Genomic DNA, 18,194 nt, shown 5'->3' with positions numbered 1-18,194 from the left:
GTACATGTCATTCAGTCAGTTGGTCGGTCTGTTGGTTGGTCAGTCAATCTGTCGTTCAGTCGATCCGTTCGTTGCTCTGTGGTTGGTCAGTAGGGCGTGGTTGATTGGTTGGTCAGTCAGTCCATCGGTCAAAAAGGGCGTGGAGGACTGAAGGCAAAGAAGGGAAGTGGGTTATAGCCGCTGGTAATGATCAACATGTAGATTGTGCTCTCTGCACATGGCCAGCAGTTTTGTTAACACCCCACCCATGAACAAAATCTTGCTACGTGACCAGCAAAACTTTCTGAAACCTTGACAATAAAAGTCCAAAGTAGTTTAAAAACTTAAAACTTGAAATTGGAGACCCACTTTATTTTAAAAATCACATCATTCAGTCACAAAGATTTTAAAAAAGCTGTACATTCCTGATCAGCAGAAAAAATAATATTGCAGTCATTAATAGACCTATTGACGTCATGCTTTGTTTACATGTGTGCTTTCTTATGGGAGCCAGGTGGGCACGAGAGCCACCATGCAAGCTCCCATAGGAAAGCACGTACATGTAAACAAAGCGTGACGTCATGTAGGTCTATTAATTCACTCACCTTTAACCCATGAAAGGCATTACTTCGGTAGCCGACTGTGGCAGTGAAGGAGTTCACACGTCCATTACTGTTTGGATATAAAGACATAACAGTTAACTTTGTGTAGGAAGGAACTTAAACACTATTTTTACAACCTGCATTGTGCTAAAAACCTCTAAAACAGCAGTGTTGAGGGAGGGGCATCCCTGCCCATGTTTTCCCTCTCCTAGTTAACCCTCATGCTCCGTATCAGAGTCTGAATGTCCATACTCATTATTTACTGATGGTACATTTAACACAAGAAACTGTCTGGAAGGGAATTCACCATGCCAACACATCAAACTTTGGACAACCACATGCACACCCGCCTCCCCACCCTCAAGTGTTGTAGGATTTATGCTTTTATCTCTTCCACAATCTAAATCTCAGGCATGCAACTGTAAATTCACCACACAAAAAAGGAAATTCCAAAATTTGTTTTTGAATTTTGAGAGGCATAATGACATGAGAATAAAAAAAGAGAGGAAATCAGCTGCTCCAAAAAAAAGTTGCATGCCTGAAATCTATTGCAATACTGAAAATGTACAGTTCAGAATCGATAAGAGCGGATCCACTGTTACCATGGTTACTATCAAATGAAAGAACCTCTTCCGCCCAGCCCCTATCTATATGTGAAACTGACGTCATGCTCGGAGAGATATTAAAGTAGAACTGGGCAATTGTCAGACCCCCTGTGGGTCGGTATACCACGAAAATTGGAACTGCTTCACTGCCTTTTGAGCAACGGGGCAACATGCAACACAAACTATAATTTGAAAGTTGTCAAACATCCCGTTTTGTGTAAAACCTTTTTTTTTTTATCAAACAAGTCCTAATTACAGAATAGAGTAACATCTTTTGAAGTATACTGCTTTCATTTCAGCAGGGTATCCTTTTCAGTAATTTGAACTGTTCTTAAGGGTCCTGACATGCATGTTAGTCCTTACTGGTATCTGTGAAGACAAAACTTGTTTATTGTGTCAAAGAGAAATTACCACTCCTCCAAAAAAAGTACCTTGGCCTGTATACATGTTACTCAACTCAATTCAGCAAAAACACCTTCTCTACATTAGTGATACAGCATGTACAATCAGTTTATGAGAAATAAACTGAATACCGAGACTATATTGTTGACAGTACAATGGTATATTCACCAATAGTTTACCTACAGCGAGCCAGAGAGCTTAGAAATTATTCAAGTTCAGCATTCCTCATTCCAACATCACTACCCCATTTATTTGGTTTGTATTCTCAGGTCATCCACCATTGACTCTCACAGACCTTGATGCAAATTCTGTCAACAATACCCAATGAAAAAGCTGCCACAAACAATCCCATATTTGGTGCTGCCCCGCTGCTTTCATGTATGCCTTACGGATAACATACATGTACATACATGTCCCACACCCTGCAGGTAAAACTTGTAAACTCAATTATAAAAGAAAGTCCCCCCCTCAAAACTGTTTGTCTTCAACTCAAGAACTACTAGGCACCTCTCGCTAAAATAACGACTAATCAGTACAGAAAGTCCTTAGCAATCCAGCCATACTCTTAATTTGGCCCTAAAACAGTGATAGTGTGTACACATTTATACAACTTATGACAAATGATACCGAAACAAATTTGCACTTTTGTACAGCTGCAAGTTGAGTGTGAACATTTTGTTTCTAATGCACTTTCATCTCTTCCAACAAAAAATTCTTAAAATTGATTTCTTAACATTTTTTCACCATTTCCTTTATTGCATAAATGTACTTTGCATGTTCTTTGAGGTTCAGTAAAGGAAAGGGTAAAAACATAAACAACAAAACTTGAAATTATTTTTATGAAATTTATGTTGGAAGATTGCGTTAGAGACGAAATGTTCACACTCAACTCTGTGTACGGACATTAATTAGGCCTATCGCTATTTTGTGCCAAATAAAGAGTATGGCTGGATTGCTAAGGAATTTCTGTACTTGTCATTATTTGAGCAAAAGATGCGCAGTAGTTTTAGAGTGAGACAAAAAGTATTGGGGGGATTTCTTTTCTGGTTGAGTGTATGAGTGTAATGGCGATATGGAACTATTGCCTGTGCTTTTCATTTCGTTTGGAGCACTCACCTATTAAGCGAAAAATACTGTATTAAAAGGCAAACCATGGACCACAATGGTCCGTGGGCAAACTCAAACAAGTTTTTCTTTGGTAATGAGTGATTGGCTCACAGCATTAGCAGCCTACATTGCACATGTACACGTACATCTCATGAATTAATTTGCACACGGTTAAAGATATAGTCCATCATTTGTAATTTGCGCATTCTGTTCATTTGAAGCAACAAAAGTGCTCAAAATCTATAGAAGGGTGCTGAACAACTGACCTGATGAAGTTTCAGCTCAGCTTCAGCTGTATATTTCAAGAAAAACAACATTCTACGATCTCGATTTTGAATCAAAAGTTGCTACATGTAAATCATGTTTTGAATCGGGCCTGAATTCAGCATCCGAAACAGTTCTCACTGAGCGGATTGCAGCTACGCAATTTCGCGCACCGAATTATAGCAACGAATTATAGCAACGAATTATAGCAACTGCGCACGCATGTGCATTGTGTCAACGCTTGCACGCGCTTCGCTGAATAAACAAACTACAAGTTAATGGAAATTTCCAACGGTGCTTCTTAAGACGTTGGAAAGGCCTTCTTTTGCTTAATACATCCATAACCTATTGTTATACTCCATTTAATTATTGCATTTCCATACAAAGGTACCTATTCAAATTAAATGGGAGACTACCAATATTTCCTAATGCCAGGTACGAATTTTATTACAAAGATAAACAGTAAACCAAGATAGAATTTGCTGAGAAGCACCAGGTGTACTGTTGAACCTGCCTGTCAGTCAGCTATCAAAATGATACTGGGCTGACCCTCTGGAACTACCGATAGAACAATTTCAACCAACTTAATCAGTCCAAATTTGCTTCTTCTTATTCTTGTAATTATTCAGTAAAAATGTTATACAGATAAAATATTTACAGCTTCTTTGATATTTGAAGATTCCTTTGCAGAGCTCTATGTTGAAATGTATGGGACTCTTGCACCCCCTCCAAATATAAAGTTTTACTTTTAAGCTTTTTGCGTCCAGTTCCAAAACGTTCTGAAAAGTCTAAATTCCCTCTTAAACTTCATAACAGAGGAGCAACATGCAGTACAATTAAACTACATTGTACAATTTGAAAGTTGTAAAACATTTGTTTTGTCTGAAACCTTTTTGTTATCAACAAGTCCTAATTACGGAATAAAGCAACATCTTTTGAAGTATATTTCAGCAGGGTAGCCTTTTCAGCTGTTTGAACTGCTATTCTTTTAGGGCCCTGACATGCAGGCCTACGGTACATGCACGTTCATACATGTAGCCCTTACTGGTAGGCCTATCTGATGAAACAAAACTTGTTTATTGTGTCCAAGAGAAATTACCACTCCTCCAAAATATAGTACCGGTACCTTAATTGGCCTGTACATGTTACTCATAACAGTACAAAAAACCACACAGGTCTGTATTAGCCATAGATCGCGTAAAATTGGTTCATGAGAAATAAACTGAATACCCAGACTATATTGTTGATAGTACAATGGTATATTCACCAATAGTTTACCTACAGCGAGCCAGAGAGCTTAGAATCTATTCAACTTCAGCATTCCTCGATCCAACGTCACTACCCTGTTTATTGGGTTTGTATTCTCAGGTCATCCACCATGGACTCTCACAGACCTTGATGCAAATTCTGTCAACAATACCAAATGAAAAAGCTGCCACCAACAATCCCATATTTGGTGCTGCCCCGCTACTTATGCCTTACGGATAATAATTACCACACCCTGCAGGTAAAGATACAATGGCGATATGGAACTACATGCATTGCAGGTGCTTTTCATTTCATTTGGAGAACTCACCTCAGTGAAAAATACTGTATTAGGCAAACCATGGACCACAATGGTCCGTGGGCACACTCAACATGCTTTTCTTTAGTAAATTGGCTCACAGCATTAGCAGCCTACATGTACATCGCCTTTTATAATTTGCACACAGTTAAATTAGAAAACACATGTACTTTTTTTTATTAAACTATAACTTACAAGTAGAAAATCCATTAGGATAAAATATTCCCACATCGCAGTATACTCAACAATGGTTCTAATTTAACTTCACTTTTTAACATAATTGTGACGAGCTCAGTAGGCATCTCAAATAAACTTAAAGTAAATTTATATAGAACCATCATCATACGATTTCACTGCAGATTATCAAGAAACTATGCAGCAGGATGTCATAATTACATGAACTGTTCTCTGTATGTTGTCCCTTGAACACTGCTCATAGTTCATGATGTGGTCTGAATAAGATTTCATTCCTACATGTACATGTAGACTTGGATTTAAATAGCTTAAATTTAGAATCAATCATTTAACTTTGACATGTTTGACTAGAATACAATGTAGCTGGATTTCTGGAAAAAGACCAGACTCAAATTGGACTCATTCTGCTTGGCCTCGACTCATGGTGGCCTAGCCTGTACATGTTACTCGACAACAGCCAAAAAAACACACACTTGTATTTAATAGCCATAGAGTGCGTAAAATCGGTTTATGAGAAATAAATTGTACCCAGACTTCATTGTTGATTGTACAATGGTACATTCACCAATAGTTTACCTACAGCGAGCCAGAGAGCTTAGAATCTATTCAAGTTCAGCATTCCTCGATCCAACGTCACTACCCCATTTAATTTATTGGGTTTGTATTCTCAGGTCATCCACCATTGACTCTCACAGACCTTGATGCAAATTCTATCAACAATCCCCAATGAAAAAGCTGCCACAAACAATCCCATATTTGGCGCGGTGCCCCGCTATGTACATGTATGTCTTATGGATAATATACACGTACATGTGCCACACCCTGCAGGTAAAACTTGTACACACTCAACCAAAAAAGAAAGTCCCCCCCCCCCATACTTGTTTGTCTTTAACTCAAGAACTACTAGGCACCTCTCGCTCAAATAACGACTAATCAGTACAGAAAGTCCTTAGCAATCCAGCCATACTCTTAATTTGGCTCCAAAACAGTGATAATGTGTACACATTTATACAACTTATGACAAATGATACCAAACAAATTTGTACTTTTGTACACCTGCAAGTTGAGTGTGAACATTTTGTTTCTAACGCTCTTTCATCTCTTCCAACAAAAAATTCTTAAAATTGATTTCTTAAAAAAAAATTCACCATTTTCTTTACTTTGCATGTTCTTTGAGGTTCAGTAAAGGAAAGGGTAAAAATATAACCAACAAAACTGGACATTATTTTTATGAAATTTATTGTTGGAAGATTGCATTAGAGACGAAATGTTCACACTCAACTTGCTTGTATACAAAATTGCATAATTTTGTACACATTATCACTATATTTTGTACCAAATAAAGAGTATGGCTGGATTGCTAAGGAATTTCTGTACTTGTCATTATTTGAGCAAAAGATGCGCAGTAGTTTTAGAGTGAGACAAAAAGTATTGGGGGATTTCTTTTCTGGTTGAGTGTATGGCGATATGGAACTATTGCCTGTGCTTTTCATTTCCTTTGGAGCACTCACCTGTTGTGAAAAATACTGTATTAGGCAAACCATGGACCACAATGGTCCGTGGGCAAACTCAACATGTTTTTCTTTGGTAATGAGTGATTGACTCACAGTATCAGCAGCCTACATGTACATGTACATCGCATGAATTAATTTGCACATGGTTAAAGATATAGTCCATCATTTGTAATTTGCGCATTCTGTTCATTTGAAGCAACAAAAGTGCTCAAAATCTAAAGAAGGGTGCTGAACAACTGACCTGATGAAGTTTCAGCTCAGCTTCAGCTGTATATTTCAAGAAAAACAACATTCTATGATCTCGATTTCGAATCAAAAGTTGCTAAATCATGTTTTGAATCGGGCCTGAATTCAGCGTCCGAAACAGTTCTCACTGAGCCGATTGCAGCTACGCGATGTTGCGCACCGATCCGACGAATTATAGCAACCATGCGCGTGTGCATTGTGTCAACGCTTGCACGCGCTTCGCTGAATAAACGAACTACTCGTTAACAGAAATTTCCAACGGTGCTTCTTAAGACGTTGAAAAGGCCTTCTTTTGGTGATTTCTTTAAAATGACAGCTTGCCAGAAAGAATAATTTCACAAGGAGTTTAGTCCCCTTACTATCTTTCAATCAGTATGTTTTTCACCAGTTACTTTTTGGATGATGGATTCTGGCTTTAAAATAGAACATGTATACTTTTTTCGTTAAATTATAACTTACGGTACAAGTAGAAAATCCATTACAATAAAAAATTCCCACATCACAGTACATGTATTTGCTAATTGTTAAATGACTGCATTTAACTTCACATTTTCACATAATTGTAGACAAGCTCAGTAGGCATCTCAAATAAACTTATAGAACCATCATCACACGATATTCACTGCAGATTATGAAGCAATATGCAGCAGGATGTTATAATTACACGAACTGTTCTCTGTATGTTGTCCCTTAAACACTGCTCATGGTAAGTGATGTGGTCTGAATGTGTTTTCATGCCTAGGCTTGGATTTAGCTTGGACTCAATCATGAAACTTGGACTTTAATAGCTTGACTTCTGGAAAAGAGACTGGACTCGATTGGACTCCATCTGCTTGGACTCAACTCGGTGGACTACACTATAATACTGCTGACAGGAGTTCAACCCCATGTGACAACAAAAGTTTTAGCATTTGTTGTTACAAGTTGCCGTACCAAACACGATCACACTTTAAACCTGAAACCCTTTGCCAATTTGTCATGGTGACTACACGTAGGACACCAGCATACGACTAGCTACATGATGTCATCTGAAGTGTCAAATCAACTTGCGAACCAAATCCTCGTCCATTAGCTGATCGATAAATTGTAAAACTGCACTTCAAAGTTGTACCCCATTTCTGACTCTGCAAACAGCAGTCCTACTAGCAACATGAATTGTCACTAAATGATTCCACACACAAAAAGAAAGAATGGCTACTCACCTACAGAAACTCCTCCCCTGTATACAGCACTACACACACAACTGTGGCTGGCCTCACAAACAATCAATGCTAAACTCTTCCAGAAACCAAATCTAAGATTGCAGTACTAAAAAGGTGCAGTACAGAATCGACAAGAACAGAATCCAAGTTACTCTCAAAGGCGAAGGCGCGCAAATGATAAAACCACTTCTGCCCAGCCCCTATTTATAGTCCCGATGACGTCATGCTGGGTAGTTACTCAGAAGAATTAAGCAATTGCCATGCGTTTGTGCTGTGCCACCCTGTAGTTTGATTGGCCTATTTCTCCTGCACCACTCTCGGTCACACTGAACATACCACCCTATTGGTGCACACGTAGATATTTAAATTAGGCTGACCCCTAGATTATTCTGACAATCTAAGCTTCCCCATAGAGCACGTACAATTGTACACTCAGTTTATGAGAAATAAACTGAATACCCAGACTATATTGTTGATTGTACAAATTGGTACCGGGGGTATTCCCTAATAGTTTACCTACAGCGAGCCAGAGAGCTTAGAATCTATTCAAGTTCAGCATTCCTCGTTCCAACGTCACTGCCCCGTTTATTGGGTTTGTATTCTCAGGTCATCCACCATTGACTCTCACAGACCTTGATGCAAATTCTGCCAACAATACCCAATGAAAAAGCTGCCCCACACAATCCCATATTTGGTGCTGCCCCGCTGCTTACGGATTAGCACACCAGGTGAAAGGAATAATGGTGATATGGGACTATTGCTGGTGCTTTTCATTTCTGTTGGAGTACATGTACTCACCTCAGTGACAAAGTCTTTATTAGACAAACTCAATCTGTTTGTCTTTAATGAGTGATTGGCTGACAGCGTACAGCACACACCCAATATGTAAATTCGTTCACATTTTGTGGGGATTACCAAACTATAGACTTTTGGAAACTGTGTTGTACAGGGTGTCCCAAAACAAATGACACCCTAAGGGGCCATTCAGAATTTTCAATGTTTTAAAATTTCGATCTTTTTCCCAAATTGTGGGTGGGTGGGTCAAGCTAAATAATTGAAAATCAAAATTCAGTTTCCATGGAAAAAAGATTAAAAAAAACAAAGAAAGATAGATCTTTTGACTTGCCTGAACAACGCGCAAGCATTCCGATATCGCGATGCGTGTTTCTTTTCCAACTTGGTCCCCTGTGTGTACTGTACATGTACATGTATGTATAGACCCACTGTGGCATGAGAGGGAGGTGGTTTTTCAGTAGAGTTGGAGGAAAGATTTCCATATATACGAAGTTCACTCAACACCCTGTGTACAAACCCCATGAGATTGGACTGAAAAATTCTAAGTGTTTTCTCACTGCTCAAATTGACTTTGATGACATGAAATTGCTATCTGGGGGCTTGTTAGTTAATACAGAGGAAAATTAGTGAACTTCTTATATGAAAATCTTTCCGACTTGGATGCCGGGCGTTTCTAGCGGTTAGGCTGTGCAGAGGCAGCAGGGTACCAGGTGTACTAGATCGGCTCTATAACACGCCGCGGGGGTCAATTACCAATCGCTATAAAAAAACTGGACTATTCAACCACTGGACTCCAAGACTACGAGGACCGCAGCCTGTGATGTGATGACTGCCCAAACCTGATGTTTTTCTTTCGCTCGTACCCCCGCCCTGCAAACTGGGCGGGGGGACGAGGGAATGTTTTTCTCAGCTACCTCACGTGACAGGCACAACCTCGAATGCCACATGTCATCCACCTCATCCAGAAATAGCCCCATAAATGTGGCCAATTTACTGGACTGCCTCCGTAAATAAAGGCCACAATGCCACCATATACAAAAACATGTCGAACTCTGTCAAATTTTGATTTTCACATTTAGGCTTAGTTTGTAGTTTATTTTTGCTTTAGAAGCATACTCACCCCCTTTATAGGCTAATTAGAAAGTGCTGCCTTTTTCAGATGTCTATTTTTTCGTAAAATTTCATGTTGAAATTTTGATACGCAAACGTGTGCAAACGAATCTGGAAATTTCACGAAAAATAGACACCTGAAAAGGCAGCACTTTCTGATTAGCCTAAAAAGAGGGTAAGTATGCTTCTAAAGCAAAAATAAACTACAAACTAAGCCTAAATGTGAAAATCAAAATTTGACAAAGTTCGACATGTTTTTGTACAGTGGTGGCAGTGTAACCTTTATTTACGGAGGTAGTCCAGTAAATTGGCCACATTTATGGGGCTAATCCAGAAAATGACAAAACCACGCGTACGGTCATCTTTGTGGCTTTCAAGACTGCAACCTGTCTTTCCCAACAGCATATCAGCTGGCAAAACGCAAGAAAACTGAAGGCCACCACTGCAAAAGAGGAAGACCGACAACTTCACGCCGTCACTGAACTAGACACGCATGTACATGGGTACACATGTACATGTACATGGGTATACATGTACATGTTCAAGTATATGTATGCCTACACTGTACATGCAAGTGCATGTAGGCCTACAATCTACATGATGTACATGTTCAGTTTTTTATAAATCGAAATTAGGGGTGGGTGGGTGGGTCAAAATAATTTGGAAAAAAGATCGAAATTTTAAAACATTGAAAATTCTGAATGGTCCCTAACTTTGACTGCAACTTCAAAAATAACCAAGCTGGCTCTTTATGTTTTTTTTGCAAGCGGACATTATCATGGGCGTCGCGAGGGGGGGGCAAGGGGGGGCACTTGCCCCCCCCCCCTGGAAAAGCAAAAAAAAAAAAAAAAAAAAAGGAAGAAAAAGAAAAGAAAAAAAAGAAAAAGAAAAAGAGGCGCGAAGACAAAGTGGTGTAAATTTAATGAGTTGGGGGGGGGGGGGCAAAATGTCCCTGCCCCCCTCTAAAACTGATAAATCGAGAATGTGTTGAGAAATACAAGCATTTTTGGGCAAAAAAAAAAATTTGCCCCCTCTAGAAAAAATCCTGGCGACGCCCATGGACATTATCACTAGCAAACAAAATGTGGGTGTCGGAGCAGGGGGGGGGGGGGGGGTTCGCATTTTTTTTTCATGAATTTCTATTGAAAAAAAAATGTTTGACAGAGCTGGGGTTTTTTTTTTGACCCCCCAAACCCCCCTCTGGATCCGCGCCTGTGTAGGCTGGGAATTCTTAACTGTTGAAAACAGCCACTTGATTGATTTGGACTGAAAGGACTACTTGGCACAAAATGTATGTTTGCATAGGAGGGTTTACCAAAATTAACTTTTTTTGACGTGACACAAGAGGGCGCTGTGTAATGACGTCATCTTCACTTGCTTGTGTTTGGCATCCCTCACTGACCATTTGCTGAATGTGAATCTTTGAAACGAAAGTACATTTTGAAAATGAAAAAAGGTCTTCGCTGTCGGCGATTCCGTAAATTTGGGCATAAATGTCAGACACTTTAATGAGCTGCTGTTAGAAAAGTGAATGTGATAGATCACTAATAATGTGACATCTAATGAGTAGAAAACAATTACAGACCAAACAAACGTACCACCACCTTAACGACATTGTACATGTACATCATGTGGTCCGATTGGTCCGTTGGATTTTACGGAATTGCCCCTATGTGAGTATTGTAGTGTGTTGATGGTTAAATTAAACAATTTAACAGGTTAATTAATAACCAGAGTAATAGCATTTCGACTGACAGACAAACATAAAGAAAGTTAAAAACAAAATAATTGTCCTACCTACCCACCTGGATAATTGTTAGGATGTTAGCGTAAACACACACATATTTTCGGCCTAAGTGAACCTACCATGATACGGGTCTTGACGCACATCCATGGCTTGGCCGGTGTCAATTCTTGCTGTCCTCTTTGGAGGTTTGTGGCCATGAACTTCCTGTATGCATCTTCATCGGTCTCTGCAAGCTCATCCAGCATTGACCAAAAGCACTGTGCCTGCTTCATCAGGTCATGTTGGACGCCTGTCGCCATAGTTTACTGAAATTGGAAAAGAAAGGAGGAAAAATTGGAAAATGATGTCCGCAAGATATTCGCAATGGAGCCCTCGCCGATATTCATAAACGGTATTTCACTTTCATCCAGACTGTAAGTATCGTTTAATATCTTGATCTTAAAATCATAAATCTGTAATTGTATCTCAGGTGGCGTATGTAGTAATTCTGCGGCCGTTTTGAGGGTGAAATCTGATGTTTCTGTTGGAAAATGGTTGGGTTGTTAATTGTTTGAAACGCCATGTAAGTACTATCGCCAGATTATGTCCAAATGTTAAAAATAATGCAGAGGCTACTGTTGTGGCAATTGCTATCGTTACAGCATCGTCTGGCTCCCTGACTTAATAGTAAATGTCCTTCGTACAACTGCATGTGCGCACATCACATCACATGACAGCGATAAGGGTCTGTGGATGAACAGTTTGCCACATGCATGCGAAATCATAGCAGGGTACCAACGAAATCAAAGAAAGTGTTCTTGTTTTGAAGTAGATATTTAATTCAAATTGTTGAATGTTTAATGGGACGTTTTGTATTGATCATGTGTATGCTCCAACTTTTGTGCAATTTAAGGAAAGAATTCCATAAATATACATGTATGGACATCACTAATTTTTCCGATAACATGTCCTAAAAAGCCAAATTTTGCAGGGAAAATATTGTAGTATTTACTGAGAAAACACTTGGAACTTTTCTGACCAGTCTCATAATAGGGTTTGTGCACAGGGCGGCAAGTGATGTCCAGGTGGGGTATGGAAGTCTTTCTGCTTTGTTTATCCACAGACCATTGTTGTCATGTGATGTGCACACACGCAGTGGTACATGTACTCCGATGGGGCTTACACTGTGTACTGAGACTTGGGTAATCGTTATCTTCAGAACACCTCTATTTTTTTACCGGTTCCGTTCCGTTCAAAACTGACTTTTGCATGACTGTTCAGTACCAAAACAACTTTTGCGGGCCAGTCTTTTGTCTTCAGATTAACTCATGTTTGTTGTAATTTTGAAACGCACTTTCAAAGAAAATGTGACTTTTCTATCTTTTTTTTTGCAATCAGAGACGCAAGCCAGACAGAATGAAAGCCTGATGCTGATTGGCTGATAACAAATTTTTCAAAAAATGTTAATTTTTTGATAAGCCAATCAGCATGATCAGCATCGAGCCTTCATTGCATCAAGTTTTCACTGTCGCCATAAATTCGAGCCTGTTTTCTGGTTGTCGTCGTCATCTTTTCAAATGACTCTTTTACCCCATAATTTCCCTCATAAATCGAAGACATGCCCACTTTCCACAATATAATAAACAAAATATTCAAGAAGGTATCCTCCCTTGAATGATTGAAAGAAAAAGTGATGTACGTATTGAGTGTCATTTAGTCAGCTGTTTTGAAGAGTCCTTTCTGCCTTTAACCTTATATAGGAACGAGTTCCTAAAGATAACGATTACCGAGACTAGGCCTACTACATGTACTAGGCCTAGTACATGTACTAAAAATAAAAAGGCGAAGTTGGGCACCAAGTTACTCTGGCATGTCAGACGGAAAGAATGCAGCATTCAGCATTTGTGTTCAAAGTCAATGGAAAGTCAAGAAGATTTTCAAAGTATTTTCTAACCACATTGGAAACGCGATTCTCTGTCCCAGATTCATATCTTTTAGGAAAGAGTTCCATACTGGGCCATGACCTGAAAAGTACCAAATCTGATGAAGAAACACAATTTAAGGAGTGCAAAAATTCTTAAAATACTTTAACCACCAGTCAAATTTGCCAACTGCACTTGCCACACTTGCCAACTGCACGCTGAAGCGCGCACCCGACGACTGTTTGTCGGCCAACTTCGGCTGCCGTTCTACCTCTGCCGTGATGCAAGTGAAGACTCATAGTTAGTGCAGCTGTGGTGCATCAAACAGGCATCCGGTGCGCGCTTCAGCGCCATGCCGCGCCGCGCCCAGTCAGTTGCTGTGTCAAGCGTAGCTGCTCTATTTTTTTCGTCCACACAACTGACAGCAACGCGAGGCCAGCGAAAGATGGCCATAAAAAAGGCTTCCGAAAATTCGTGATTTTCATGGCAAACCACAACCCATCCAAACAAACAAAGTTGTTTTCGGTAGTTAAAGACCTACTTCATACATCCATCAAGGTATTTTTTTTCTCAAAAAAAGGATTTCGATGCATTTTGCCGATGTTATTTCACGGACAAATCAACTAAAAATTAGGTCATGAAATTTTGGGTTTTTTCAACAACGACGAAAGTCTCCCAAAGTTGTCAAAGGAAAGAATGAACCTTCATCTACAAAAAATCTCGTGAAAACGTGATGTCGTCAATATTTTAAGAATTTGATGTACACCTAATGTTTCCAACAACTTCTATTTTGTTACAATGCGAAATATCGTCGCCATTGTAAAGCATAGAGCGAGGAACCCAAACACGGTGTGACATTGTGACCCCATATGCCCACTGAATGGTCGAGTTTGAGTATGGTCTGCTTAATATTCATAAGTCATTCATTGCACGTTCGCACGTGCTATTCGCAATTTTTCAAGCCAACGTACGTCAGCGTACTTACTTTCGTTTACACGCGTACATGTGATTGCAAATCATGAAATCTCGCAACGGTCTTCATTTTTTTTAACCAGCGATTTGGACCAAACATTAGAAGTCTCCTGCACGTGTTTCACATGAAAATGAAGCGTATACCTTCCTCTATCTATGAATCTTTGGCCGTTTTTAAGAATCCAATGTACACCTAAAAACTATCGGCCCTCGCTTTTGTCATGTTTGTTGATAAAAAATATGATTTTGTTCGACAGGCCCTGACAACACTTTATACTTGGCAAAAGCAGTTATTTTTGGTATCAAAATAAAGCACACGATTTGAACTTTTCACATATTAAGCCATCTTGGCCAAACAGTACATGTATCCAGGCACTTTTTGTGTTTTCTTTAGTCTCGCATAAATCTTGTAAAACCTCGCGTACGCTTTTGGGCCACGCATGCACGACCTCGAGACAAGAAACTGAGGTCAAACAGGGCTGTGTGCGTGTGAGACACGGCCACTGACTTGCAGTTGGCAAGTGTGACTGGTGGTTTGCTGTGTGTGCATGGTAATCGACAGCGCTTTGCAGTTTGTTGGTGCACAAATCTAGCACCGGGCATCATCATGACCGCACGGCTGTCGGTTAGGCCTATGCATCCTTTTTTCACTGCAACTGCAATTGTACTTTTGTAGGCTGAATCTTCATCGTGGATCATTTTTTTCTTCAAAGACCTGTGAAGTGGGTAAGACCCAGTTGAAATACAATGTAAGTGTGTTTAGGGGAACAAAATTGCACATTTTCGAAATTTTTTTGGACCTGCCAATGCTGCAGTCCAAGTGAAAAACTTCCTCCAGCCCTAAATGACAACCCAATGATAAAATTTAGGGCTGGGTAACTCCAGCTAGGAAAACGACTGTGTTTGGACAAAAAAAACCCAAAAATGCCGATCACCCTAGTGTAGGCCCCTACATGTATGTCACTTTTGAGTGTCATTAAGTCAGCTGTTTTGGTGAGTTCTTTAACCTTGGGTCCTACAGATAACGATTACCGAGACTAGTAGTACAAAATATAAAAAGGCGATGAGTTGGGCACCAAGTTATTCGGGCATATCGAGCAGAAAGAATGCGGCGATCACGAAGTGCAGGGCCCCTGTTTTGTTTTGATCAAATTAGAGTCAAATTTTTTTTTATTGTTCAAAAATCACCTTTACAATCAAAAGCAGACTTTCCTCAATTCTAATGACACCCGTTTTGCAATTTTGAACAGATTCTTTGGTTAGAAATTACGATTTTCCTGCGCGGTTTGTGCCTTGCGATCAAGGGCGGATCCAGAACACAATTTTTTTGGGGGGCCCAAAAAAATTTTGGTCTCCCAAAAATGTTGGTCCAAAAAAAAATGGCGTGGGGTTCGGGGCCCGCTTAAGGGTCCCGAAAATTTTTTGGATTCTATATGCTCTGTGGTGCGATCTAAGGCAATTTCTGACCACTTTAACCAATGTTTTTTTTGAGGAAAAAAAATAATTGGTTTCGTTTTGGGGGGGGGGGGGGGCATGGCCCCCTTTGGCCCCCTTTGCCCCCCCCCGGATCCGCCCTTGCTTGCGATTCAGCATGTCGTGCGTGCCCGCTCACGGTTCATCGAGCGGTGATCGCCATCTTTATTTTCAGGTCGCGTGTTGACGTCGCGCCGCGCTGTCATCATCATTTTACCTCCAAATTTCCCTCATTATTGGCCTCAAAAAATCAAAACCCTGTCCTCTATCTATGAGTCCATACCTGTTCATTGAAAATGTCGCCCAAACTAGCTGGAGTTACCCAGCCCTGAGTTTTATCATTGGGTTGCCATCTAGGGCTGGAGCGCATTTTTCTCAAAACTTGTAGTATTTGCAAAAAAAATTTGGAAAATGTTCAATTTTGTCCCCGTTACACACTAATTGCAACTGCAACTCACCCCAAACTTGCCTGGAATAACCATTACACAGGTCCTTGAAGTAAAAAACGATCCACGATGAAGATTCAGCCTACAATTGCAGTGAAAACAGGAGGAATAACCGCTAACTTGACAACCTTGCTGGATTGGCCAGGACCGCTATTGGTTTGTGCACAAAAAAAATTGTGTACAATGAATGGCGGTCGATTAACAGGCACAGAGAGCGATCGCTGTCAACTACTCGTTTTGCCGGCTGCGCTGGCTGTTGGCGCGTTACGTCACGCGGAAGCGTAACACCCGATGACTGTTTCATGCACTATTGGTTGCGGTTCCAGTACCAAAGCTGTGATGCGAGTGGTAAACCTACACTACACGATCGCCAAGAATGCAGTAGGCCTATTCAGCGTTTGCAATGTGTACAATTTTAAGTCTATGGAAAGTCAAGAAGATTTTCAAAGTATTTTCTAACCAAATTGGAAATGATTGTCAGTCCCAGATTCATGTCTTTTTAACATTTTTGCAATGACTGACCTTTATTGAGATGATACTTGAAGTGGCGTCAGGTTGCAACGTTCTTTCCCCAAACGTTCCCTTTCTTGCTGAACTTCAGGAGTTTCAACTTTCCGCAACTTTTGTTTACTAATCGACCAAGTTGACAAGCGCCCTCTCTAGTTGGACGTAGAAATCTTACGTTCCGAAGGCGCCCTTCTCTCGGGGGGGGGGGGGGGGGGGGGGGGGGGGGTGAAAGAAAATTAAAGTAAACCGTTTGGCACATAATTAAAATGAATTTGTCTTCGTGCGAGAGACTACTATTTTGTTATTTTGTCAGGCGCACCCTTTTTCAACAGAAATGTTTAGTTGACAAAGAAATGTGCAAATATATGGGGTAAGGCGTATGCCCTTACTTTTTAGAAGTGAAACAAACGACTTTCAATAAAGTAAAACGGGTAATTTCTTAGTTTTTAAATTCAAGAGGATTGTGTTGCTTATATGTTCCATGAAAACTGAGTTGGATGGTATTTTTCGCATATATATTCAACGCTATTGTTTCGGTCATATTATTTGTATTGTTAGACGGTTTCTCATGAACACACTATTTATTTTAACCATAGACAGCTTCCCTCAAATTTTAATCGACTTGTGTCACAAGGGCATTACATCTCAACAGGAAACATCAGACACTATATTTAATACACTTAGAGCAGTAGAGTGGTGTCAGTGCCAAAAACCAATCCGAATTAATATAAAGGACATTTACACTTATAATTTTGCCGACTAAAATTTTATTTCAAAGGAGTCCGCGCTTCACAACCACTGGGATTTTGTCCTTGCCATTGTACAGAAACGACCATAGGGACCGTAACGTTGATGCATTGAATTCAATTTCAGCCAGCAGATTGGTCATGACAAATAGAACAAACACACAGAACATTTAGACAACAAATTTTTGTTCTCTCCGTGAATATTATTTTTGTCAACACCGGGACAAAAATGTTTAAAAGAGTTTTAACATTTAAGATCTACTGTAAAATTGCTTGAATAATTAGGGCCGTAATAAATGTCCAAATTTGAAAAAATAATCAGAACAACTGAAACGAGAATGACTTTATAGAGGCGCTGGTCCAATCCGACGATCATGTGGTTACGATAACTCAAAAAAATAATACATGTTACAGAATTGAAATTCGACATTAAATTGAAATCGCGCCTGTTGTCTTAAATAATTCTTTAAAATATCAGAAAGAGTAGCAAAACAATTAAGTATATAAATAGTTTATAAGTTCAATTTGGGTTTATTAGGCTCCAGAAAAATATTTTAAAATGCTGTTTGCTTTCAAATGTAAGAGTCACCTTGGTGTCGCTAAGCCCACAACAGCAAAACACAACAGGTCCACAACAAAACAAAGTAATAAAACAATGATGAATTCAAGACAACTTCAACTTATTTGAAGTTGTCTTGAATTAATCAAAGAAGCTGTCTTCTTGCAGACCGAAGTGGGGGCCACCAGAAATGCCTTTTAAGATAAATCCACCAGGGAACAAGTGAAGACGACTGTTTTAATGCGAAATTGTAGTCTA

General features: G+C 39.8%; 1 long non-coding RNA gene across 1 annotated transcript; it reads right to left on the bottom strand.

Annotated features, from left to right (window-relative positions):
* Positions 1-606: 606 nt before the first annotated feature.
* Positions 607-16,662, bottom strand: LOC119733163. Its single transcript, XR_005271678.1, has 3 exons — positions 16,647-16,662; positions 11,452-11,637; positions 607-651 (listed from the first exon to the last, which is right to left on the bottom strand). It is a non-coding gene; the product is annotated as an uncharacterized LOC119733163 (long non-coding RNA).
* Between the last annotated feature and the right edge of the window lie 1,532 nt (positions 16,663-18,194).

Source organism: Patiria miniata, unplaced genomic scaffold (assembly GCF_015706575.1).
Source record: "Patiria miniata isolate m_02_andy unplaced genomic scaffold, ASM1570657v1 HiC_scaffold_25, whole genome shotgun sequence".
Taxonomy (NCBI): Eukaryota; Metazoa; Echinodermata; class Asteroidea; order Valvatida; family Asterinidae; genus Patiria; species Patiria miniata.
Note: the sequence above shows the minus strand (reverse complement) of the source record. Positions and strands in the feature narration are given on the sequence as shown.